The sequence below is a fragment of the Hypanus sabinus genome, chromosome 2 (assembly GCF_030144855.1).
Source record: "Hypanus sabinus isolate sHypSab1 chromosome 2, sHypSab1.hap1, whole genome shotgun sequence".
Taxonomy (NCBI): Eukaryota; Metazoa; Chordata; class Chondrichthyes; order Myliobatiformes; family Dasyatidae; genus Hypanus; species Hypanus sabinus.
The window spans coordinates 26,013,551-26,039,783 of NC_082707.1; the positions used below are offsets into that span (position 1 = coordinate 26,013,551).

General features: G+C 43.0%; 1 long non-coding RNA gene across 1 annotated transcript in view; it reads left to right on the forward strand.

Moving 5' to 3' along the window:
- The window catches only part of LOC132404470 (uncharacterized), a 102,568-nt gene extending 93,138 nt beyond the window's left edge, over positions 1-9,430 (forward strand). Inside the window, exons 4-5 of the long non-coding RNA XR_009515548.1 lie at positions 601-738; positions 9,031-9,430. This is a non-coding gene — a long non-coding RNA (uncharacterized LOC132404470). The remainder of the gene's footprint in view (positions 1-600; positions 739-9,030) is intronic.
- Positions 9,431-26,233: the final 16,803 nt, after the last annotated feature.

The following is a 26,233-nucleotide window of genomic DNA, read 5'->3' on the forward strand; positions in this document are numbered from 1 at the left end:
TCTGTAAATAGCACATCAGGGTCTCTACCTTGCACTTTATTAACTCTACCCATAGGGATTCTACATCTTCTGATTCAAATTCAGCTATTTATAAGGATTTGATTTCATTTTTTACCAATAGAGCTCTATTCCCTCTGCCTACCTCCCTGTCCTTTCAATATAATGTGTATCCTTGGATGTTAAGCTCCCACCTATGATTTTCTTTCACCCACAATTCGGAGATGCCCACAATATCATACCTGCTAATCTCTTAAACTGTGCTACAAGGTAATCTACCTTATTCCATATATTGTGTGCATTCAAATATAACACCTTCAGTCCTGTATCGATCATCCTTTTCAAATTTGTCTCCCTGTTGCACCTCAACTTGTCCCTCTGACTGCAATTTTGCCCTATCATCTCCCAGCCTTCCTCATAATCTCAACTATACAATACATTGACTTGTGGAATTCTTGAATGTGAGTCCATCGGATGTGGAATCAGTGTTGAGGTGAGTGAAGTTAACCATGCTGTATTATCTCACTTGTCTGACATATATTGGAATTCTAACATGAAGCCCAGTTCCTTGTGGGCACAAAAACAGTGTCATTTTCATTCCAGGTGCGATCTATATCCCTCCGAAGCAACGGCAGGCCTGATTGGAGCTGGTTCACATTATTCTGGATAGGAAGAGCCACGTTGGGAATTTTCACAGAACGTGGAAACAGGCCATTCGGCCCACCACATCCGTGATGATTAGTGGGTACCCACTTACATAAGTCCTGTTTTCCAGCAAGTCTAAACACCCCTTAAATGCTGTTAGCAATTCTACTTCCACCACTCTCTGCAGTGGTATATGCCTGGTAATCACCCCTCTCTAAGTGAAAACGGTATGCCTCAGATCCCTTTTAAATCTCTTACCTCTTACCCTAAAACTGTACTATTTGGTTTCAATCACTTCTGACGTGAGGAAAGAATGCCTTCATAGCCCACATAATTTTATATAATTCAACTGTGTCCCCTCTTAACCTCCTCCATTCCAGGGGAAAACAAAGATGCTTAGCCTCTCTAGACTGTCCTCATCAGTAAATTGTATCATTTCAGGCAGCATCCTGTGTCATGTATAAAATTTAGAATCGGCAGAAAACTTAGAAAATTCTGCAACAAGATCTCTGCACATCACAAAGGTTATCAAATGGGGTGTCAAAGAAAAATGGTGCTTCATACCAAAGATTGCAATGACACATCCAAATTTCTTGCATTTATTACAAATGAATAGAAGCAAGCAACATAATCCTCAAAAGTCTCCTTGGCTTCCTGACATCCACTGCAATAAAATGGAATTTAATGAGTCCAGACATAGCAAGACAGTGATCCCCAATAATATGTCCACTCTCTACTGGAAATGTGAAACAGGCAGCTTAAAAGTGGTAAGACTATATTAGAAACATGTCATTTCAACAACCACCCCGGAAAAATAAGCCTAAACAATCAAATGAATTGAACCAAGATTATTTCAATTAAAAGATGTCCTCCTACATTATAAAGTGTCCATATTAATGCTGTAATTTGTAAAGTTCAATTGGAATATTCTGGGGAAAACAGTCCTGTCTGAACTATTTGTAATGTAAACTACCAGCAATTTTAATCAAGGGATTACTGTACTTTTGATAAAATAGAAGGCTCAAAATGTCTATTCCAATTTTATCTGAAGTAGCATTCGCACAGCAATTAGATTACCCATGTTCTATGGTAATTCATGAGAGCAACCCCAGGACGCCTGGAAAACAATTTAACAATTTCAATATCAAATCTACTGGGGAAGGGGTAGAAAATCAGAACATTTTAATGAGGCAAAAACATACCTGAAAAATTTCCTGTACTAGGCTTCAGATAACATTCATCAGTATAATTTATCATGTGTTGTTTTCTGTACTGATCTGGATATGCAATCTTAAATTATAAATTCAAGTTGTTATTTGGCATTTTAAGATGTGACAAAACAGTGTACCTCTTCAAAGTTCCCACAGATACTAAAAGATCCAACAGCCATTAATTAAAAACGAATTTAAAAATAACACAATGGCATGGAATTTGCTATGATAACAAACTTTTACTGTCATTGCTCCAGTTACTTTGGAACTTTAACGGCACGGTAAGCACCATTTACCAAAGTCATCATCATCATGTGCCATGTCCAAACTATTTGGTCCTAAAAATCGATTTCACGTATAGAGATCTTACTATCTTTAAATAAGTATTTCAAACTATAAAAATAATAAGCAAAATAATAAGCAAAAATACTATCTTTAAATAAGTATTTCAAACTATAAAAATAATAAGGTACTTCAAAATAAATATTTGCTTTTGGTATTTCAGCTTCAACATTGATCACACGTGTGCTCCAATGTTTAATACTTTGTATTAAAAATTAATTAAAATTGCCTTCACATGATTGGTTGCTCTTCAAGCTCAATAGCATGACAGCAGATGGGCCCTGGGCATTCTCTTAAACTGACACAAACAAGCAGCTCTGTTAAAGGAGATGTTCCCTGTCATTGTATCATTAAACCTCAGTGGAGTCAACAACTAATCACAAATTCTAGACCGCCATATAACATTGTGTGCCATTGAGTTCAACATTTGCAAACCTATATAATGGAATCTTGCAGATAAAGCCATGATATAACCTAATCTTATCTATCTACAGCTCATAGGTATATATGTTGGTTTCAATCGACTTTAAATCAGTACTTGAACCCCTTACTTTTCTATATGTTCTCACCATGTCAATGCAAATGCTGCAGATGTTGGAAATCTAAAATATAAACAGAAATTGTTGGAAACACTCAGCAGATCAGGCAGCATCTATCTAGAGAGAGAGCTAACATTTTGGGTTGGAGATGTCTTATCAAAACTGGGAATGAAAAATAAAAGGTAAATTTTAAGGTAACGGGAGGGATGGATACAAAGGATATAACTGTGAAAGGGCGAGGTCATGTCAGGGGGCTCGTGCTAATACATATAGTATCAGCTGATGTACATCTCTATTACTGGTTTAGTAGTGGAAGACCTCTGAAATACACAGTGTGGTAAGCAGCATAACCACTCATTGAGTCGGATGGAAGGAATAATACAGAACCTGGGCTTTACCTCCAACCAGAAATGGTTCATCACCCTGGGACCAATGGAACAACTGAGTCATTCACTCCTCTGTGATGCCAAGTAGTCAGTCCCTTCTCTCACATGAGTTTGGCTGCACTGAGTAAATGATTGAAGTCTAGAATCTCTAGTGAATGGTGCACAAAAGCAGATCCATCTTGCTCAGATATTCAACAGATTCAAACATATATAAATGAGGAAAAGTCATGAAGATCATCACAGCCCAAACTTCCAGATCACCCTCCCAAATTTCTGAAACTGCATATGCCCACATCTGGCAGTTTCAAATCTTTGTAAAACTCACCAATGAACGAAGTCAGGTTAAAATCCAGCATAAGGCAAAAGTTATTGCTCTCTGAAGATCTGATAGAGTCCCAAAACATGTATCAATCCACAGTAGAATTTTACTACCTTCTGTTTCAACTTCCTCAAGTTTTTAATTGCAAAGCAAACATCATTTCTAATAAACTACATCTCAAATATTGACGAAACAGACTTCCGTAATGATCCATGTCTTAACTGCAATTATCAAAAATGATTTTCAAAAGAATCTGAACACAAGTGCTTATTTCCTTGACCTCAAGAAAAACCAAGAGCACAGTTTGCCACATGGGTCTGCTTGTTAAAATATAAAGGATTAGTTATACAAACTGCTGATTCTGTTGATGGTTCTTACATAGTCTCAAAAAAGTGATCTACAATTCAGGGTTTCTATTTCTTCTTAATTTCCATTAATTTCTTCTTAATTACTTCACCCACAAGTTAATTACTTAATTACTTCACCCATAAATTAATTGATTATTAAAATTGAAAATGGAATTTCAGTTGGTTTATTATTGTCACAAGTACCGAGATAGAGTAAAATGCTTCCCTTGCACGCTGTTCATGCAGATCAATTCATTACAGTGTCTTGAAGATAAAACAATAACAGGATGCAGAATAAATTCTAACAGTTACAGAGAACATGCCGTGCAGGTAGACAATAAAGTGCAAGATCATAAACGGTAGATTGTGAGGTCAAGAGTCCCTCTGATTGTACTAGGGAACTATTTAATAATCTTATAATAACAGGGTCGGAGCTGCCCTTGAACCAGGTTGTACGTGCTTTTGGGCTTTTATTTTCTGCTAACCAATGAGAATTGCAGAGAAGAGAAATTCCAGGATCGGCCATGTCTTTGATTATGCTGACTGCTTCAGTGGGTACCTAGCGTCACTCTCTGTGCATGCAGCCAGTCCATGTATAAAGCTACGTTTTTACAATTGTTGTGTTGCTTATGCTTATTGTGTTTTTATTATGCTGCATTGGATCGAGAGTAAATTCATTTCATTCTCCTTTACACTTGTGTACTGATGAATGACAAGAAACAATGTTGAATCTTGATTCTTGAATGCTCCACCAAGCAGAACATGATTTTTTTGCCACAAACTCAATCACTAACCCTCAACTTTGCCCAGAGTTTTTGAAGGGGCATCAGGGGGCAGCTTGCTCTGAGCTGGAGAAGGCCTCAGCAATGACACAGCAAAGTTGCCCAGCTTCATTGCATGGTGACTCCACCCCAGGGTTATAAGAATTTCCAGTCCACACTATCCACCACTATAATTAACAGACAAGGTAGATGCATAACCAGTTTAAGTTTAAATTAATACTGCACAGAGTAGTCACGAGCAAAATGGCTAGAGTTTAAGACATGTAACAAACTCCTCAGCAAACCAGCAGGGTCCTTGAGAGCAGATGCTGTGCTCATCAGGAATTCAGTCCTTACATACTCTTAATAGCAGATTGCTGTGCACCCAGTGCAGACGAACTTGTCACACCTTCTGACTCACAGTTGACCAGCATAACACCACAATTCACATCAAGCCACTCTGCCTCTGGGGAAGCAATGGACAACTCTGCCATTACTATGGCATCCATGTGCAAGTATATGTTTAAATCCTCTTTTCTTGCAGAGGGGAGTCCAGAGAAGTCCAGGCATTTAACTGAACTTAGCACCAAAGAACCCTAGCAAAACTGGCCGTGATAGGAAGTTTCACAAGGAAACGCTCTCTACCTGAAAATGCTCAGCTATTTTATTAGTGACCATTCTCCAACATATTGTGGAATGTGGCTGCTTGCTAGTAATTCCAATGGTTCAGACAGATTCTTTCCTGATATGAAACTGCAAAACATTCCAGACTAAAAGGTGGAAGTAATGTCCATGCCAGCTTATGCATAAGACCAGGAGAGAATAAGGTCACTCAGCCCATAGAATATATGCTCCGCCATTCCATCATGGCTGATTTATTACCCCTCTCAACCCTGTCTTCTCTCTATAACCTTTGACACCCTTACTAATCAAGAACTTATCAACCTCTGCTTTAAATATTGACCATAGATCATAAGACATCGGAGCAAAATTTGGCTATTCAGCCCATCGAGTCTGTTCCACCATTCCATCATGGTTGATTTATTATCCCTCTCAACCTTATTCTCCCCATTGATGCCTTGACTAATCTACAGCTTACCAATCTCCACTTTAAGTATATCTAATGACTTGGTCTCCATAGCCATCTGTGGCAAAGAATTCCACAGATTCACTGCCTTCTTACTAAAGGAATTCCTCCTCATTTCTGTTCTAAATGGATATCCCTCTAGTCTGAGGCTGCACCCTCTGATCCTAAATTCCCTCACTATAGGAATCATTCTCTCCACAATCACTCTGGGTCTTTCAATCTTCAATAGATTTCAATGAGATTCCCCCTCATTCTTCTAAACTCGAGTGAGTATAGGCCCAGAGCCATCAAATGTTTCTCATACATTAACACTTGCATTCCTTGAATCATTCTTGTGAACCTCCTTTGTACCCTTTCCAATGCCAGATAAGGGGCTCAAAATTCTCTAAGTGTGGTCTGACTAATGCCTTCTAAAGCTTCAGCATTACATTCTTGCTTTTATACCCTAGTCCTCTCGAAATTTATGCTAACATTGCATTTGGTTTCCTTACCACCAATTCAATCTGCAAGTTAACCTTTAGGGAACCCTACATGAGGACTCCCATGTCCCCTTTCACCTCTGAGTTTTGAATTTTTTTCCCCGTTTAGAAAATAGTCCATGCTTTTATTCCTTCTATCAAAGTTTATGACCGTACTCTTCCCTACAATATAGTCCATCTGCCATTATGGTCCAAGACTCCCTCACTACAAGAAACATCCCCAACACATCCACTCTAGGCCTTGCAATATTCAAGAAATATAACAGAAAGATTAATCATTGTACCATGCTCTTCTGTGACACTTTGTTGAGAGACTCTCGTCAATATCTTGGGTCTTACATTAAACGTTGAAGTGGATGAGAGTTTCCATGGTTAAGATACAAAAAACAAGCAAGAAAGCAGGCAAGAAGCTCACCTGACCCCTGAAATCCTTGGAACTATCTGTAAGGTTCAAGTCTGGAATGTGATGATAGCAATATCTTTAGTGGATGTGTATAACAAAAGCATTGAAGAGCCTTTAGACAATAAAGATAAAAATAACTGGCATTCCCACAACCAGATTCAAGAGCCAGCCCTTCACCACAGGTGAACTTTGGACACAGTTCATGCGAACAACAGTAATTTCAGGTTCAAGTTTATTGACATTCAACATATACACCACCAAACAAAGCAATGTTCCTCTGGACCAAGGTGCACAACACAGGAAGGATTGTTGGACTTTGATAACACAGAATTCTCCTGCTACCTCTTCCATCAATAAATAGAAACTTACAGAAGATGAGTCACTCAACAGCCTTGGAAAGCGAAAAAAAGGTTGGAGTGAGAATGTGTCTTCTGTCAAAACCAGGAAGCGTTTTAATAGAGTTTATAAATTTTAGATACAGAAAAAATATTAAAATACTTATAAATAATCAAAAGAAAATAAAAAAATATAAATAAAAGTATTAAAATATTTCAAAGAAACCGATTTCCTCACTTTTCTCCTCCTCACCTTCAATTTAGAAATTCCTGTTTAGTTGAGTGTCATTTTGGCTGGCTTAAGATCATAGAGGTGGATTCCCCATTGTAACCCCGTGGACTTTGATGCCACTCACCACATGGAGTCCAGCTATGGAGCAGAGTGACAGATGGATTCAAGGAGAAGAAATGTAAAACTGGAACATTGCCAAGATTTGGAGTCAATTTGACTTGGTGAATTACTAAGGTTATATAGGGTGTGTAAGCTACTTTCCATCTATGGAGAAGATCACGCTTCTAACATGGAGCTCCTCACTAAGTTCTTTATAAAATCTGCATTTCTATATATTTTTATAACAGCGAGGGAGGTCGTTTGGCCCATTAAGTCTGTGCCAGTCACAAATCAATCCCCTAATTTTCCCTATAACCTATTTTCCCCTACATTCTCAACAATTTTACCCGCCACCAACACACCGTGATCAATTACACTATGAATCTGCGTGGCTCGGGGATGCAAAGGGAAACCAGAGCACCCAGGGGAAATCCATGCAGTCATAGGGAGAACATTCAAGCTCCACACAGACAGCACAGGATATCACAATTGAACTGGGTCATGGAACTGTGGGGCAGCAGCTCTATGAGCTGTGTTACTGTGCCACCTGACATGGTATTTCAATCTGTTGAGGGACATAATTACTTAAGGAGCTAGCTTCCCATCATTCTGCCTTACTATCCCCTCCTACACTTCATCATGTTGACCTCCCATCAAAACAGTGAGTAAAGGAAAATGCATTGGGAATCTCATACCTAGTCCTTGAAATCTCCCATTATGGACTGATGCAAAACTATCTCAATTATCCAACAGTCCCATTGAGAAACAGCCCATGTCCAGCAATGTCGCGGAAAAATGCTGAAATCATGTTCCAAACACCAAACCTGTCTTGTCAATCTATTATATATGTACATACTTCCAACATGGACCAGCATACTGTTTTTGCTTCCTCTGGTGCATTAACTAAACCTTGTGGAATTGTACGTCATTGGTACCATTCACCCCAGTTAATGGAAGTTAATGAACTAGGTGAGAACTCTGCAGGTGAATCCTGGGGAGGCCGAGGCAAATGGTACAATTTGCAAGCTGCACCAGGGAAGCAATGGCTATTTCTCAAACCTATAAGCCAGGGATTTATTTAGTGACACATGAAATGGGGGAAACAGGAAAGAGGTTGTCTGTTTCAGGTTATCTCAGTGCTGCTGGCCAAAATTGAACTTGGGATGGGAGGGTCCTTACACTATTGTTTCACAGCTTGGAGTTTAATAAATGTACATATTTTTCTCTTGTCATAATTTCTTGTCTAGCGGAAGTGCAAATAGGTTGCCTGGGCCTGCCCTGTGTGTTATGCACAGAATATTTTAAGTGAAAGGGACTAAAGTCTTTGTGAAGGTGCAATTTAGTAAAACTTCAAAGAGCTTTGCATCTTGCTACATAGTTTTGATGCATAAAGAAAATCAGAACATGATCTCTGAGTTGGTCCTTTCCATACATGCATTTAGGTGATTATTGAATTTCACTATCTCACCGTGGATGTCTCTTACCCCCGCCCCCTCCCCCCACCAAGTCTTAAATGAAACAAAAAATAAAAGAAAGCTAAACATAATTATAAAATGTAGTGATACTTTTGGAAAGAGTATCTGCTCTACTGGAATATTGACACATCCACATTTAGGAAATATAGTTCACCCAATGTAAAATGAGGGATAAAAATAAGGGAAGGAAACCATTGAGATGATTCCAACACCTGCATGGTTCCAATAGGGAATAACGGCAGCAGAATATTGAGTGTTAGTGGAGCAGACAGCAACTGTGATTTTCAGTGAAATATATGGACCCACAGTGCCACCTACATTTTTGACTTTAAATTGCATTGCCCCTTGAAACTGTTGTGCCTTCCTCTCACAGCGGCTTTCCTATAAGAATAAAGAAGAGCATTTCTTCCCAGGCTTGGTGCAGGACGCCCGGCCTCTGTTGGCAGGGACCCACATTGTGCAGGCCATAGCCATGACATCCTCAAAGAACATTCCCCCCCACCCACCGACTGGAGGCAAAGTCCAGGAGCAAACTACCAGCTTAGAAGTTTCGCACCTTCCCTGAACCGTATCTGCACAGCCACCACAGGAGGAGTGGGAGAGAGAGAAAGAACAGCTTTGAAAAATAACAGCTTTGTTATTGCAAGTGTTAGCAATGAAGCTGAATTTGCAGATGGCCCCATGGTTTCTGCAGTCTTCACCAAACACAGATGGAAAATGGACCCTTTGAACTGTTCAAAAAAAATCTGTTACCACAGCTTTCTATGGGGTCTGAGACGAGGCCTTCACTGACTTCAGTCAGCCTGATTTTCAGGGGCAGGTGCTGACAGAAAGTCTGAATTTTATTTTCCTTTAAAAGACAGATGTACTCATAAAAAGGGTACTGAGTAAATAACGATGAAAGCAAGTTTGAATGTAATTTGTTTTATTGTTTCATGTTTTTCTTGTTCATGTCTCAAGCATATAATTGAATCAAAGTACTACAAAGAGGAGCAGTGGCCTGACTTTGAAATGACACTCAAAAATAGAGCAGAGTTTGACAGTTTTTGTCTCAAGTTGTGGCTTTTTTTTCCTCTGGAATGGAAAGGATAGCATTTGATGTTATCATTCCATTTTCAGGGAAGTTAATTTAAAATGCATAATAATTCAAGGATTTAAGGGTTATTATTTTAAAGTTATAACAACTGCACATGCTGTGTCTGATGTTGTTATCAGGCGTCTTTGAGCCTGCAATGATTTTTCTATTGGTCTGTGAAACCCACCACTGCTATATCCCTTTTGGAGTTATACTTGTGTAATCACTCTTATGATCAATTTCTGAGCGAGGAAATCAGGCAGCCTGATATTTCTGTATCACTGCATGTCTCACAATCAGGCTACAGAATGCCTGATTACAGACTGCCGCTGAGTGTCCTGCTTTACATGAGAAACAGAACTCAGCCATGTTGAGGGCCTCTATATTGTACCTATAATGGATGGATAGATATTTATATAAGTAGAGAGACAGAGTGGAAGGGACGTGTGTACATATAGATAGGGATGTATAGATAGGTATAGAAATAGTGAGAGAGATAGAGTTAGGTATATAGGGAGAACAAGATGGAGAGGGAGAAAAATGGCAAGAGAAATAAATGAAGGAAGGAAGTGATTGAGAAATATAGAAATAGATGGAGGAGTACAAATGGAAAAGGATGAAGCACTACAGTTGCCAGAGAAATGAGTTGAGTAGAAGAATAACAGAACTTAAAAACATTTTGATAAGTAAATGGTTTAGCAGAATAGGGACTAAATGCAGGCAAATGGGCACAGTCTAGGTAGGAAGCAAGTCCTGTTCCATGCTAAGACTCCGTAACTGTATGATAGGAGAGATAGTTAAGGTAAAGAGGATATAGTAAAGATTCACAAGGATAGCAGGGCTTAAGTTAAAAGGAGAGATTTGATAGTCTAGGTCGGTTTTCCCTGGAGCAGCAGGGGAGGAGTGGTGATCTATTAGAGATATATAAAATTATGACAGGCATAGATAGTGGCTGTTACCCATAGGAGGGGTGTCTCAAATGTGAGTACATTGTCTTAAGGTGAGAGGGAGGAGGTTTACAGGGGATTTGGGGATAAATTTTTCACAGGAAGATCTGCAATGATAGAGGCAGGAACAACAATAGCATTTAAGAGGCATCTGGTCAGGTACTCTGCATGAATGAACAAGGCATAGAGGGATATGGAATTAATGTGGACAGGTGGAGTTAGTACAGGTAGGCACAATGGTCGGCATATGGTCAGTTTAGATGGAGTCGGCCAAAAGCTGGAGAATGTTCTACCACTCTGTGACTGTGGAGAGAGAAAGAGAGAAAGAAAGACAGACAGATGGCAAGAGATCTGTAAAGGTCAAACAGTCAAAAGCAAATGAGTGCAGGAAGGAAAGAGGAAGAGATAACAGTGAAGAGAGGAATAGTGGCAAATGGCTAGAGAAGAAGATGCTGAGAGTAATGGGAAAAAAGCTAAAGAGATTGAAATGGAGGTAAAAGTGAGAAAAGTCATGAGAGATAGAAAGAGTGAGAGTGAACTAGGGAAAGAGATCAGTGGGACAATCACAGAGATATCAGGCAGTAATTGAATCTTGGGATTTTAATAAGATAATACTGCTCAAGAGCTAAAGTCAATGTATTTGTAAAAGCCCTGGAACTCCTCTGATTGAGATAATGGGGAGATTCTGCCAATTGCTCGATAATGCATCTGCCAAAAACTGATTACATTTCAAGGGCATTTCCAAGAGAATAATTGTTCACCCTTTCTGCTCCCTCTCTCCTCTTCATCTGGAGGGAAGTCACTTCTCTCAAAATATAACGTTCAGAAAGCTTAATAATCTCTAACCTCATAAGCTCCCTCAAATCTATTGTTAATTAATTAATTGAAAAGCATATTCTATCGATTATGCCTCCTATAATCAAGAATAATTGACAATTTACACTCGGTGGCCAATTTATTAGGTACAGGAGATACCTTGAGAAGTGTCCATTGAGTCTGTTGTAGCCTATCCACTTCAAGGCTTGATGTGCTCTGCATTAAGAGATGCTCTTCTTCATGCCACTTTTACTGCTGCCTCCCTCGCAGCTTGAATCAGTCTAGCCATTCTCCTTTGACCTCTCTCTTTAACAAGGCATTTTTGCCCACAGAATTGCCATCTAATGGATTATTTTTGTTTGTTTTCCGCACCACTCTCTGTAAGCTCTAGAGGCAGATGTGTGTGAAAATCCCAGGACATCAGCAGTTTCAGAGATACTCAAACCACCCCATCTGACACCAACAATCATTCCATGGTCAAAGTCACATAGATCACATATTTGGTCTGAACAACTGAACCTCAAGACCATGTCTGCATGTTTTTATGCAGTGAGTTGCAGCCACATGATCAGCTGATTAGTTATTTGCATTAACGAGCAGGTGTCAGGTGTACATAATAAAGTAGCTACTGAGTACATTGCACAAGATATTTGCTAGTAATGAAAGCAGCTCACCATTGGAAGTTCTACTTGTCACAAATACACCCTCATTTTGTATTAGCTCTCTGGACTAAGTTATATACCAATACTTTAAGGAAATTTACAGTATGATCATGGTTAGTTTTGAAATGAGTGTAGGTGTGAATATGCTAATAGCAAATAGAACCCTCTTTCACAGCCATTTTGTTTTACTTCATTTGAAGTTTCTTAGTGTTTTGCACGATCCAATGGAGAACAATTGTAATCTGAGTTTGTGACTTCCTTTCATTACACTAAGAATTCCACTGGAAGACAAAGAACAAAGGAAGTCTTCCCATGCTTGCCCCTTTCTAGACGAAGTTTCAATGGCTCTCTAACCTGATCATTACAGTTTTAGTAAAATTATTTTCTGTAAACAACATTCTTTCCTTTCAGCATCAGGCACTGTTACTTCCCTCAGCTATTCCTGCATGTGGCCTCTGACAAGAAGAAGAACAATGACAGCACCACCTATCTGCAAGTCCCTTCCAAATCCCACATGATGCAACCTTGGAATTATCCGACTGTTCCTTCATTAATGTTTGGTTTAAATCCCAAAACTCCCTGCCCAAAAGTGTGAATTTCAGCAGTTCATCCAGGTAGGTCACCAATCTCTTACCAAGAGCTCTCAGGGAAGGGCAATGATGCACCATCAATAACTCTCAGAGACGGGAGGCGAACGATAGGCTTGTGTTAGCAGCCAGAGACCACCACACAACATCCTGGAGACTGAGGGAGGAGCAGTGCCTCCAATCGCCTTTATACAGGGGTCTGTGGGAGGAGCCACTGGAGCAGTCAGCAGAGGGGCGTGTCCAGACAGGTATATTTAGTTCACCACAGGCGATAAAGACTGGACTTGACAACATTGGCCACATCCCATAAAATGAATAGTAAAAATATAAAGTTTTTAATCTTGGAGAACAATTTTTTCTCTTGTCATTAGATATATCAACTAATAACTAGAAATCAGATGAGAGAAAATGCATTTATGCTCATTTTAGTCTTTAATATGACATTGTACATAATCTGGGACATGCTTTACCATGTTTGTACATTTTTCCTACCAAAATCCCACTCACCAGGAAATATTTCCTGATGCGACCAAAAAGTTGCCAAGATCATTTTCTTGCCATACTTTGAACAAATGATGATGTCATCAGGACACCCAAAATGTTTGGCAGCAACATACAAATCAAAATTGCTGTAGGAACTCAACAGGTTGTGCAGCATCTATGGAAGGAAATGGAGAGCTGGCACTTTGGATCAAGACTTTTATCTGAACTGAAAGGAAGAGGGGAGAAAGCCACTACAAAAAATGGAGGGAAGGAATGGAGCAAGAGCTAGCTGGTGATAGGTAGGTCCATGAGAAGGTGAATGATAGGTAGGTGAGAGAGGGAGAGTGGGATTGATGTCAGAAGCTGGAAGGTGATAAGTGGTATTGACAAAATATTTAAGATGTTGGAATCTAACAGGAGAGAAAGGTGGAGCATGAATTAAGACCAGAAAACCATAAGATAAAGGAGCAAAATTAGGCTATTTGGCCCATCAAATCTGCTTCATCTTGGCTGTTCCATGTACCTCCCAGCCCCAATCTCCAGCCTTCTCCTCATATCCCTTCATGCTTTGACTAATCAATAATCTATCAACCACTGTTTTAAATATACCTGATGACCTGACCTCCATAACCAATCATGACAATGAATTCCATAGATTTGTCACTCTCTGGCTAAAGAAATTCCTCATCATCTCCGTTCTAAATGGACATCTCTATTCTGAGGCTGCATCCTCTGGTCTTAGACTCCCCCACCAGAGGGCAGCTTGGTAGCATACTGGTCAGCACAATCCTTCACAGTATGAAGAACTCAGGTTCAATTCCCGCCACTACCTGTGAGGAGTTCCTCTGGGTGCTCTGGTTTCCTCCCACAGTCCAAAGATGCACATGTTGTTAGGCTAACAGTTCATTGTAAATTTTCCAGTGATTAAGCTAGAATTAAACTGGGGTTTTGCTGGGCCACGCAGCTCGAAGGGCAAGGCTGTAGCTCAATAAATGAATAAAGAAATATTCTCTCCACCTCCACTTTTTCGAGGCCTTTCAACATTCAATAGTTTTCAAAGAGATTCCCTTTTCATTCTTCTAAATTCCAGTGAGTTAAGGCCCACTGAACTCACTTAAATAAAGCTCCTGAGGGTGGCACACTAGCAGAGCAGGTAGCTCAATCACTTTACAGCACCAGCGATCACCGATTGGACCTCAGTTCCCACTGCTGTCAGTAAGAAGCTAATACATTCTCCTGTGCCCACGTTATTTCCTCCAGGTGTTCCGGTTGCCTCCCACGTTCCAAAGACGTACGGGTTACCAAGTTGTGGGCAAGCGAAGTCGCTGGAAGCATAGTGCCACTTGCAGACCACCCTAGTATATTCCCAACACAATTGACACATTTCACTACATGTTCCAATATGCATTTGGCAAATAAAGTTAATATCTTAACCTGACACTCCCACTCCTCCTGTGGCAGCTGTGTAGATACAGCTCAGGGAAAGTCGAAGACTTCTAAGTTAGTAGTTTGCTCCTGTACTTTGCCTCCACTGGGGGGTTTTCTTTGAGGATGTAGTGGCAGTGGTGTACGCATTGTGGGTCTCTGCCAACAGAGGGCAGGTGTTCCTTATCAAGACTGGGAAGAAACGCTTTTCTCTATTCTTCCAGTAGAGCTGCTGGGAGGTTGGGAGGAGAGCATTTGGAGGAGTGTGTGGCTATTGGGCAGAAGGTGAAAGTGGGGGAGCTAAAGGATAAGGTGTTGGGGGAGGGTGGGGGCGGTAGGTGGATCAGGAGAAAAAAGGAAATATCTACTGAAGGGAGCAGTTGCCGGAAATGAGACGAATCAGTTCAAGCAATCAGGTTGGAGACGGCCAGGTGCTGTTCCTCCATTTTGCATTTGGCCTCAGCTTGGCAGCAGAGGAGTCTAAGAACAGAGGTGCTCTTCGTAACTTCCGTCATCTCCAACAGGATCCCCCCAAGCACATCTTTACCTCCTCCCCACTTTCTGCTTTCCTAAGAGATTGCTCCCTACCCGACTCCCTAGTCCATTTGTCCCTCCCCATTGATATCTCTCCTGGTAATTACCTTTGCAAGCAGAATGAGAGCTACACATAGCCCTACACCTCCTCCCTCACTACCATTCAAGGCCCCAAACAGTCCTTCCAGGCGTGGCAACATTTCACTGGTGAGTCTGTTCTGGTGTTCTGTATTTGGTGTTCCCAGTGTGACCTTGGGTATATCAGTGAGACCTGATGCAGATTGGGAGACCACCTTGCCAAGCACCTATGCTCCATCCGCCAGAAGAAGCAGGCTCTCCCAGTAAGCACCCATTTTAATTTTACTTCCCATTCCCATTCCAAGTCAATCCACGGCCTCCTCTACTGTTGCAATGAGGCCACACTCAGGTTGGAAGAGCAACACCTTATATTTCGTCTGGGTAGCCTCCAACCGGATGGCATGAACATTGATTTCTTGAACTTCCAGTAATGCCGTCCTTTCACCATTCTCCATTCCCATTTCTCTCTCTCACCTTATCCCCTTATCTGCCCATTACCTACCTCTGACACTCCTCTCTCTTCCCTTTCTTCCATGGTCTTCTGTCCTCTCACATCAGATTCCCCCTTCTCCAGCCCTTTTTCTCTTTCACCGATTGACTTCCCAGCTCTTTATTTCGCTATTCCCCCTCTCCCAGTTTCACCTACCACCTTGTGTTTCTTCCTCCCCCTCCCCCACCTTCTTACTCTGACCTCATCCTCTGCAGTGTTGTTGAAGGGTCTCGGCCCGGAACATTGACTATTTACTCTTTTCCATAGTTGCTGCCTGGCCCGCTGAGTTCTTCAGCATTTTGTGTGTGTTGCTAAGAGTATCGGGGATGGGGAGAGGTTTTGAAAAGGCTGACCCTCAGAGATCATGGCTGGCACAGCAGATGCTCGGCAAGGCGGTCAGCAAAGTTGCGCCCAGTCTCACCGATGTAGAGGAAGCTGCCGCGGGAACACACTGGGTGCAATTTAACCCTTCGGGTTTCACACACACAAGACCACCTCAACTGGAAGGGCAGTTTGGGGTTACGGACGGTGGAGAAATTGAAGATATAGAGACAAGTATAATCCAAATATATAATTTGATTGACAGCACAAACTGTACATAAAAGCTGATATTCGTGACCAATGCTATTATCACACAATTCAACAAATCATACTAAAATTACTGATGCCTCAGCAGTTTAGAGGTACATCATTGGGCATTGTGTTTATAAAGTATGCTATAATGCAACTGTTAGCTATTTACTGAATTGATTGAATTGACTTTATTTCTTACATCCTTTGCATACATGAGTGAAAATCTTTGTTATATCTCCATCTAAATGTGCAATGTGCATTTTACAATAGTTTGTAATAAATAGTATGTAAAACAGGACAGTCAGTAGAAATACAATTGTGTCAGCGTGAAATGATCAGTCTGATGGTCTGGTGGAAGAAGCTGTCCCGGAGCCTTTTATGCTGTAGTACCTTTTCCCAGATGGTAGCAGCTGGAATAGTTTGTGGTTGGGGTGACTCAGGTCCCCAATGATCCTTTGAGCTCTTCTTATGCACCTGACTCTGTAAGTGTCCTGGATAGTGGGAAGTTCTCATCAACAGATGCGCTAGGCTTGTCCTCACCACTCTCTTCAGAATCCTGCGACTGAGGGAAGTACAGTTCTCATACTAGGCAGTGATGCAGCCAGTCAGGATGCTCTCAACCGTGCGCCTATAGAAAGACCTTACGATTTGGGGCTCATGCCAAACTTCCTCAACCGTCTGGGTGAAAGAGGCACTTTCACCATACAGGAGTGTACAGACCACGTGAGATCCTCGGTAATGTGTACGCTGAGGAACTTAAAGCTGTTCATCCTCACAACCATAGATCAACTGATGCCAATAGGACTAGCCTGTCTCCATTGCTCCTGTGGTCCACAACCAGCTCCTTTCTTTTTGCAACATTGAGGGAGGGGTTGTCTCTTGACACCATGATGCACCATCAATAACTCACTCTGAGACGTGAAGGCGAGATATCTGCTTTTATTGACTGGAAGAAGGAACAAGCAGTGAGTGACCACCATACTACATCCTGGAGACTGAGAGGCCGGGCTCAGGCCTCGATCGCCTTTATACAGGGGTCTGTGGGAGGAGCCACAGGAGCAGTCAGCAGGGGGGGGGGCATGTCCAGACAGGTATATGTAGTTCACCACATTCACCCCCCCCCCTTTGTTTTAAAAAGAGTCCCCATGTGGCGAAGTTTCTTACAGGTTAAGTCTATCAGGTGGTCGAATCTGTCGCTGCGATCTACGTAGCACCGGCTGTGATTGCACAGGTGCTGGTGGTGATTGCACTGGAGCCGATAGTTGTGCTGGTTCCGGCCTAACTGGAGGTGTCAGCCCACTAGGCATCAGTGATCCCTCACGCATGTGCGAGGCTCCTGGTATATACGTGTACGAAACGCCCGCTATATGAGTGTCGTGAGGAGTCTGTGTAGGGCCTGGTGTGCATGGTGTCACCCCGGGTACAGGGTTCATAGTTACCGTAGAGTGTTCAGGGTAGTGGTCTGCTGCTCCTGCAGGCGCCAGGTCGTGGACGGAGACCGTGTCCTCCCGCCCATCAGGTAAGACCATGTAGGCATACTGGGGGTTCGCATGTAGAAGGTGAACCCTCTCAACCAGTGGGGAGTATCTATTACTCCTCACATGTCTCCGGAGCAGCACTGGCCCCGGGGACGTCAACCAAACTGGTTGGGTGGTCCCAGTGACAGACTTCCTGGGAAAAGAGAACAGGCGTTCGTGAGGGGTGGCATTGGTGGACATACATAACAGGGAGCGGATAGAGTGGAGTGCCTCAGGGAGGACCTCCTGCCATCGAGAGACCGGCAACCCTTTTAACTTAAGGGCTATAAGTGTGGCCTTCCACACTGTGGCATTCTCCCTATCCACCTGTCCATTTCCCTGGGGATTATAGCTCGTGGTCCAACTAGTAGCAATGCCCCTAGCCAGCAGGTACCGGCGCAGCTCGTCACTCATAAAGGAGGACCCTCTATCACTGTGGATATAGCAGGGATATCCAAAGCAGAGCTGGCGCAGGGCTTTTATGACGGTCGTGGTAGTGGTGTCGGGGCAGGGAATGGCAAAGGGGAACCGTGAGTACTCGTCGATAATGTTGAGAAAGTAGACATTGCGGTCGGTGGAGGGAAGGGGGCCCTTAAAGTCAACACTCAGTCGCTCAAAAGGGCGGGTGGCCTTGACAAGTTGCGCCGTTTCAGGACGGTAGAAGTACGGTTTGCACTCAGCGCAGACTTGGCAGTCCCTGGTCATCGTCCTGATGTCCTCCAGGAAGTACGGCAGGTTCCAGGCTTTCACGAAATGGTAAAATCGGGTGACCCCCGGATGGCAAAGATGTGCATGGAGGGCGTATAGCTGGTCGAGCTGTGCACTAGCACACGTTCCCCAGGATAGGGCATCAGGGGGCTCATTGAGCCTTCCAGGCCGGTACAGGATATTATAGTTGTAGGTGGAGAGTTCTATTCTCCACCGCAAAATATTATCATTTTTGGTTTTGCCCCGCTGTTGGTTGTTGAACATGAATGCAACCGAGTGCTGGTCGGTCAGCAAGTTGAACCTCTTGCCGGCGAGATAGTGCCTCCAGTGCCTAATAGGCACTGGCCTATGGAGACTGGCCATATTTCGCTACACAACCCACCCAGATGTCTGTGGAATGCGACCCAGAAGCCAAAGTGATCCTCTGACTTACTGGCCGTGTCACGAGTGTCACAGTTGCACAGTGTCCGGGTCAATAAAACTCTCAGTGCTGCCTGTGTCAAACAGTCATCTAGTCCTGTGCCCCTCCATCAGGATGTCCATCATTGACCTTGCAAGCTGGTGTGGGGTGCTTTGGTCAAGGATTACGGTGGCCAGAGTTGAGCCGTCTTGATGCCCGGTAAACACCGGTGGGTAAGGGGCGGGGCATGCTGACGCCGACAAAGATGGCCACCCACATCCGGGCATGCAAGATGGAGGACCCCATGTCTCACACGGGTCGGGGGCAGGGCATGCTGACGTCGACAAAGATGGCCGCCCACATCCGGGCAAGCAAGATGGAGGACCCCATGTCTCACCCGCAGCGCTGCACGCCGTAGTTTAGACTTACAGACTTTGGCGAAATGGCCCCGATTTCCGCAGCTGGAGCAGGTCGCTTCTCGCGCCGGGCAGCATTTTCGGGGGTGCTTTACAACTCCGCAGAAATAACACAGCTCTGGCTGTTGACGGGCCGTTGCCGTGGTCGGGTTCGGGGAGTTCGTGGAATCGCGACTGGCAGCGGCATTGGCGAATTCGCTCGTGGGAACCGGTGGGGAATCACGCGACTGGACAGCATCAGCGTTGTGCAGAGCAGCTTCCAGCGTGTCGGCTATCTCGATCGCCGAGCGTAAGGTAAGATCGGCATTTTCCAGCAACCTCTGACGCACGTACAGCACCCTTAGTCCTGTAACGAAGGCGTCTCTTACCAGGAGATCCGCATGCTGTTCCGCCAAGAGCGTTTTGCAGTCACAAGTTCGGACGAGTGTCTGTAGGGCTCGGAGAAACTCAGCGCTTGACTCTCCAGGCCGCTGTCATCGCGTAGCTAAGCGATGTCTTGCGTAGACGGTGTTCACCGGCCGCATGTACTGTCTTTTGAGGGCGTCCAGTGCCCCTTCATAGGTCGACAGGTCCCTGATAAATGAGTAAATTTTTGGGGTGACCCTCAAGAGGAGAATTCTGTGCATAACGGCGGGGTCAGTCGCACGAACCTCCTCCAAGTGTGATTGGAAGCATGCAAGCCAGAGTTCAAAGGCAGGAGCTGCTTCAGGGTCTTGGGGGTCCAAATCCAATCTTCTCGGACGTAAAACGCTTTCCATGTTTTAAAACTTCCAGTCAATAAAATTGATGCACCATCAATAACTCACTCTGAGACGCGAAGGTGAGATATTGGCTTTTATTGACTGGAAGAAGGAACAAGCAGTGAGTGACCACCATACTACATCCTGGAGACTGAGAGGCCGGGCTCAGGCCTCAATCGCCTTTATACCGGGGTCTGTGGGAGGAGCCACAGGAGCAGTCAGCAGGGAGCGTGTCCAGACAGGTATATGTAGTTCACCACACACCACTGTGTCAGGGTGATGACTTCCTCTCTGCTGGCTGCCTCGTTATTATTTGAGATTAAACCTATCAATGTAGTATTTTCAGCAAATTTAATTTCCAGATTGGAGCAGTGGATGGCGACTGTTTGTGGGCATACAGAGAGTAAAGGAGGGGGCTGAGGGGCTCCTGTGTTGAGGATCAGAGGGGCAGAAGTGAGGAAGCCCACTCTTACCACCTGCTGGCAATCTGACAGGAAATCAGAATCAGAATCAGGTTTATTATCACCGATATGTGACGTGAAATCTGTTAACTTAGCAGCAGCAGTTCAATGCAATACATAATCTAGCAGAGAGAGAAATAATAATAATAACAATAATAAATAAAAAAGTAAATCTATTATGTATATTGAATAGATTTTTTTAAATGTGCAAAAACAGAAATACTGTATATTAAAAAAGTGAAATAGTGTCCAAAGCTTCAATATCCATTTAGGAATCGGATGGCAGAGGGGAAGGAGCTGTTCCTGAATCACTGAGTGTGTGCCATCAGACTTCTGTATCTCCTACCTGATGGTAACAGGATCCAGCTACACAAGGTAGGGTGAAGGCTGAGGTTTTTGAGCTTCTTGTCAAGCCCGGAGGGAATTATAGTGTTGAATGCTGAACTGTAGTCCAAGAACAGCATTCTCACATAAGCATCCTTCTTCTCCAGATGTGTAAGGACGGTGCAAAAAGTGGTAGCTATTTTGTCATCTGTCTATCTGTTGTGTCAGTAGGTGAATTGTAGGGGATCCAGTGTGGATGGTAGCAAGCTGCAGATGTAATCGTTGACCAGCCTCTCAAAGCATTTGCTTATTATTGAGGTGAGTGCGACAGGACATCAGTCATTCGGACATGTTACCTTGGTCTTTTTTGGTATAGGAGCAATGGTCGATGTTTTGAAGCAGGAGGGCACTCTACACTGGGAGAGGGAGAGATTAAAAATGTCGGTAAACACACCTGCCAGTTATGCCATGCACATCCTGAGTACCCGCCCTGGGATGCCATCTGGTCCTGCAGCCCGCTATCCTACTCTGGGGGTAGTTGCTGTTTACAGTGATTCCTCACAATTTATTTCCTAATTCTCACGGACTCAGGACCCACCCAGTAATAATGGCTTTCTGCTGCTTCCACCCAACCATGACTCTTAGCCCGTTCTGTTCATTTCAAATCATAGAGATGAAAAGCATTTCCACCAATCTAATTTCTTACTTGACCTAACTTCCACATTTATCACTGACTTCCTTCTTCCCAGTCAGTGTCCCCTCCATCCTCAACCTCTCTTTTTACAAAAACCCATAACATTCAATCGGCTTCCCGCTGGTTAATGCACAAATAAAGCTGTTGCTTGGATTATAGGAAGCAGCAGTCATTGTAAAATGCATAGCTTTGGCTTCAACATCTCTTAAAGCCTTGCAAATCACCCTAACATTTTCTGAAGGAAAGATGTCCCAGCTTTGTGGAGCATCTAATGGAGATTTCAGATGGGCGTGTCAAATTGGAGGTCCAGAATTTGAGATGCATTGACTGGAGCTGAGTCTATGAGTCTCTGGATATCTGCTGGGGAAGTGAAAGCCCAATATCAGTAGGCCCGAGTCTGGAAACTGTCCAGGGTTAGAGGACTGTGTATGCTCATGGGTGTGAAGGAACAACAGGGCTTTTATTTGTGGTTGTTTGTTCTGTTGATTGTTGTATTCTGTGTTGTTTTGCCAAGCATTATAGGCATGCTATGTTGATGCCAGAATGTATTGTGACATTGCGGGCAGCCCCAAGTACAGGTACATCGATTGTTCATTCAAATGTCACATTTTGCTGTATGTTTCGATGTACTCGTGACAAATAAACTTGAATCATAAATCTTAAGTCTGACATTAGTGATCTGTCGAGCACAGTTGGCACATTAGAAATCAGTCTTATCCAATTTTCAGATTTTAAGCTGCAAGGTCAATCTGACTGATTGTCACTTGAATCTCATGCTGAAGGAGCTGAAGATTGGAACTTCATGTTCTAATATAGACTGGAGAGATGACAGCAATTGCAAAACAAAAATTGAAGTCCGAAATAATTTATTTCTTTTCTGTACTCTAGCAGAGAGTTTTATTGTTTCTGTGATATTTATATGAAAAGTCACTGCTTGGAAAAAGGCTTTTTGGATCATCTAGCATTTACCATACAAACATTTGTTCAAATCCAAGCAAAATCCATCAAACTCAACTGTGAATCACAGAACAATACAACGCGGCCAACTCGTCTGTGCTGACTATATTGCCTAAGTGAGCTAGTCCAATTTGCCTGCCATTTGCCCATAATCAATGGTTCAATGATTCAATTTAATTTCAGAGATACAGTATACAACCTGAAATCCTTACTCTTCTCAGACATCAACGAAACAGTAGAAGAACAAAGAATGAATGGCAAAGGAACATTAGAACCCCAAAGCTCCCTCCCCCCTCTCGCACAAGCAGCAGCAAAGGCATTAACCTTCCTCTCCCCCCTCCCCACACTTGCTCCAGCAAGAGCATCAACCTTAACCACCCATCATGCAAGCAATACCAAAGCCCGCAGAGCCCACGATCTGGAGCCCGTGGAAAGCTACCGTCCTTTTCAACACATCATCATCTCAGACAGGCTCTCTCTCGAGTGAGGGACAGAGAAGCATAGTTTGTCCGAGCCCCCCCCCCCCCCCCGTCAGGAAAGACCAACAGACTGTCATTCACCATCAAAAGAGAGAGGGAGAAAGATCGCTGAAGTGCAGAGTCCTTCGACAGCTGCGCACACTGCCCGCTGACATATAAACATTTCCTATCCATGTAAATTGTTTTTTAAATGTCATGATTGTACTAACCTCTACCACTTCTTTTGGCAGCTAATTACACATATACAGCACCCTCTATGTGAAAAGGTCGCCTCTTAGGTCTCTCTAAAATCTTTCCCCTGTCACTTTAATCCCATGCAAGCCACGGTAGTTTTGGACTTTCCTACCCTGCAGTAAAGATGTTGGCTCTTCAGCTTATCTATAGCACTCATGATCTTATAAACCCTTATGGAAGATGCTTGGTGAGGATGCAATCCTCCCAGACCGCCACCTCTCAGCAGGAATTCGTTTCAATACAGACAGAGCTATCTGTTCATCTAAACATGCTAAAATTGATTACAATAAATTCCAAAGGCAGACACCGTTTCTCCCTATCTGCAAATATAAGGATTCTGGCCGCACAACCTTTAAGTGGGTTCTCTTCTAGGGAAGGTGGCACCTGTACAGACGGAGCACACAAAATGCTGGTGGAACACAGCAGGCCAGGCAGCATCTATAAGGCGAAGCGCTGTCGACATATCGGGCCGAGACCTATCATCAGGTGCTGCCTGGCCTGCTGTGTTCCACCAGCATTTTCTGTGTGTTGCTTGAATTTCCAACATCTGCAGATATCCTCGTGTTTGCACCTGTACAGACGGGATGGTTTGCACCTGAACTGGAGGGGGACTAGTATTCAAGCAGGAAGGTTTACTAGTACTGCACGGGGGCGTGGGCAGGGTGTGTGTTTAAACTAGAATTGTAGGGGGACGGAAACCAAAGTGCCAGAACAGATAGTGGAGTGGTTGTGGAGGAAGAAGTTCTTATGACTACATACAAAGTCAGGAATTGAAAGGTTGACAATTGATGCAAGGAGAATTGTAGGAAAGGCAGATGAGCTTAGGGCATGGATCAGCAAATGGAATTATGACATTGTAGTCATTAGTGAGACTTGGTTGCAGGGGAGCAGGACTGGTAGCTCAGTGTTCCTGGGTACCATTGTTTTAGACATGATGGAGTGGGAGGGATTAAAGGGTGGCATACTAGACAGGGAAAATGTCACAACTGTGCTCAGTCAGGACTGAGCAAAAATGAGATTTATGATAACAATAAAGTTATGACTTTGTTAATGGGATCATATTACAGAACACCTATCAATCAGCAGGATTTAGAGGAGCAAATTTGTAGAGAGATCGCAGACTGCTTTGAAATTTAAGATTGGTGATAGGTGATTTCAACCTTCCTCATATCGACTGGGACTACAATACTATAAAAGGGCTGGATGGGAAAGTGTTTGACAAATGTGCTCAAGGAAGTTTCCTTAATCAATACCTAGGAGTCCCAACTCGACAGAATGGGATATTAGACCTCCTATTAGGGACCAAGAAAGGGCAGGTGCCAAAAGTTTGTGTAAGGTGTAACATTGCATCTAGTGATCATATGACATTTGTTTCAATGTACTTATGGAAAAGGATAGGCCTGGTCCTCAGACTGAGATTCTAAATTGGAGAAGGACCAGTTTTGATTAGGCTATATTTAAATCAGGGGTTGCTGGGTTGCACAGGTTGAAGGGCCGGAGGAGTCTATACCTCAATAAATTTTTTAACAAGTGGCCCATAGTGTTCCATTTCTGAGGTGGGGCTGTGGTAATGCAGGAAGATTCAAATATCTGCCAGTTATAGGCAAATATCTGTCCCTGAACTTGGTGAGGTGGCCTTCAGGCTTCTGTATCTCCTGCCTGACAGTAATAGCATGAAGAGGGCATGACCAGGATGTAAAAGAACCCAACCATCAATTTTAAAGAAAAGCAGTAAAATGTTCCCTGGTGCCTTCGGCCAAATTTAATCCTCAAGCCATCATTAGAACAGATTATCTGGTCATTATCACACCACTATGGATCCTTGTTTGGTACAAATTGGCTGCTGTGTTTTATACACTACAACAGTGGCTACACTTTGAAAGCAGCTAATTGGCTGTAACATTGCAAGTGCTTTGTTGTATCCTGTTGGGAAAGGGACCATATAAAAGCAATTTCAATATACTTGCGATTCTGGCCACTTGTGGCTCCCTCATTTCTTTCACCCCACTGTTGGTAGCCATAACTTCAGTGGTTTAATCACTCACACCTAGTCCATCACGGATCAAGCCCTCCCCACAATTGAGCATATCTGTGTGTGGCGCTGCCACAGGAAAGCAGCACCAATCACTAAGCACCCCATCAGGAAGACGTGCAAGAGCTTCAGAACCCACACCACCAGGTTCAGACATTTATTACTCCTCAGCCATCAGGCTCTTGAATGAAAGGGGATAAATTCACTCAACTTCCCTCACCCCATCTCTGAACTGATCCCATAACCTATGGGCTCGCTTTCAAAGGACTCTTCATCTCATGTTCTTGATATTTATTGTTTATTTATTTGCACAGTTTATTGTATTTTGTACATTGGCTGTTTGTCTATCCTATTGGGTGCAGTTTCTTGGATTTACGCTGAAGATACAGCTGCCAACAACGGGGTGAAAGAAATGAGGGAACCATAAGTGGCCAGAATTATATTGAAATTGAAATTGCTTTTATATTGTGCCTTTCCCAACAGGGAACAAAGCTCAGGGTTGTATATGGTAATAGATACTGTATGAACGTTGATAGTAAATTTGGCATACTTTGTCCATCCACCTTGTCGATCAAAGTTTTGGTTACCGGTCCTCATACCATCTTTTCTGACTTGCCACCAACTCACTTTGCCTGACTGAAATGTTTAACAATGCCAAATGCATTGCAGGATTTAGAGTTATCACTGGCCTTGGTATATTTTCAATTTGGTTGAACCATCCCTGTTATTAAACCTATTGTTAAACAGCCAGCTCAGCTACTTAACAACTTGATGGTCGGATGAACATTTAGGCAGCCTGTATCTCCTTGCAGATCATCTTTGGAATTCTCACTGGAGACAGCATCAACAACCAAAAAAAAACTCAAATGGTAGCTTCTAAGATGCCTACAATAATGAAAGTCTGCTCTGATCAATGCATGGCAAAAAAAAAAATGGGAACATAT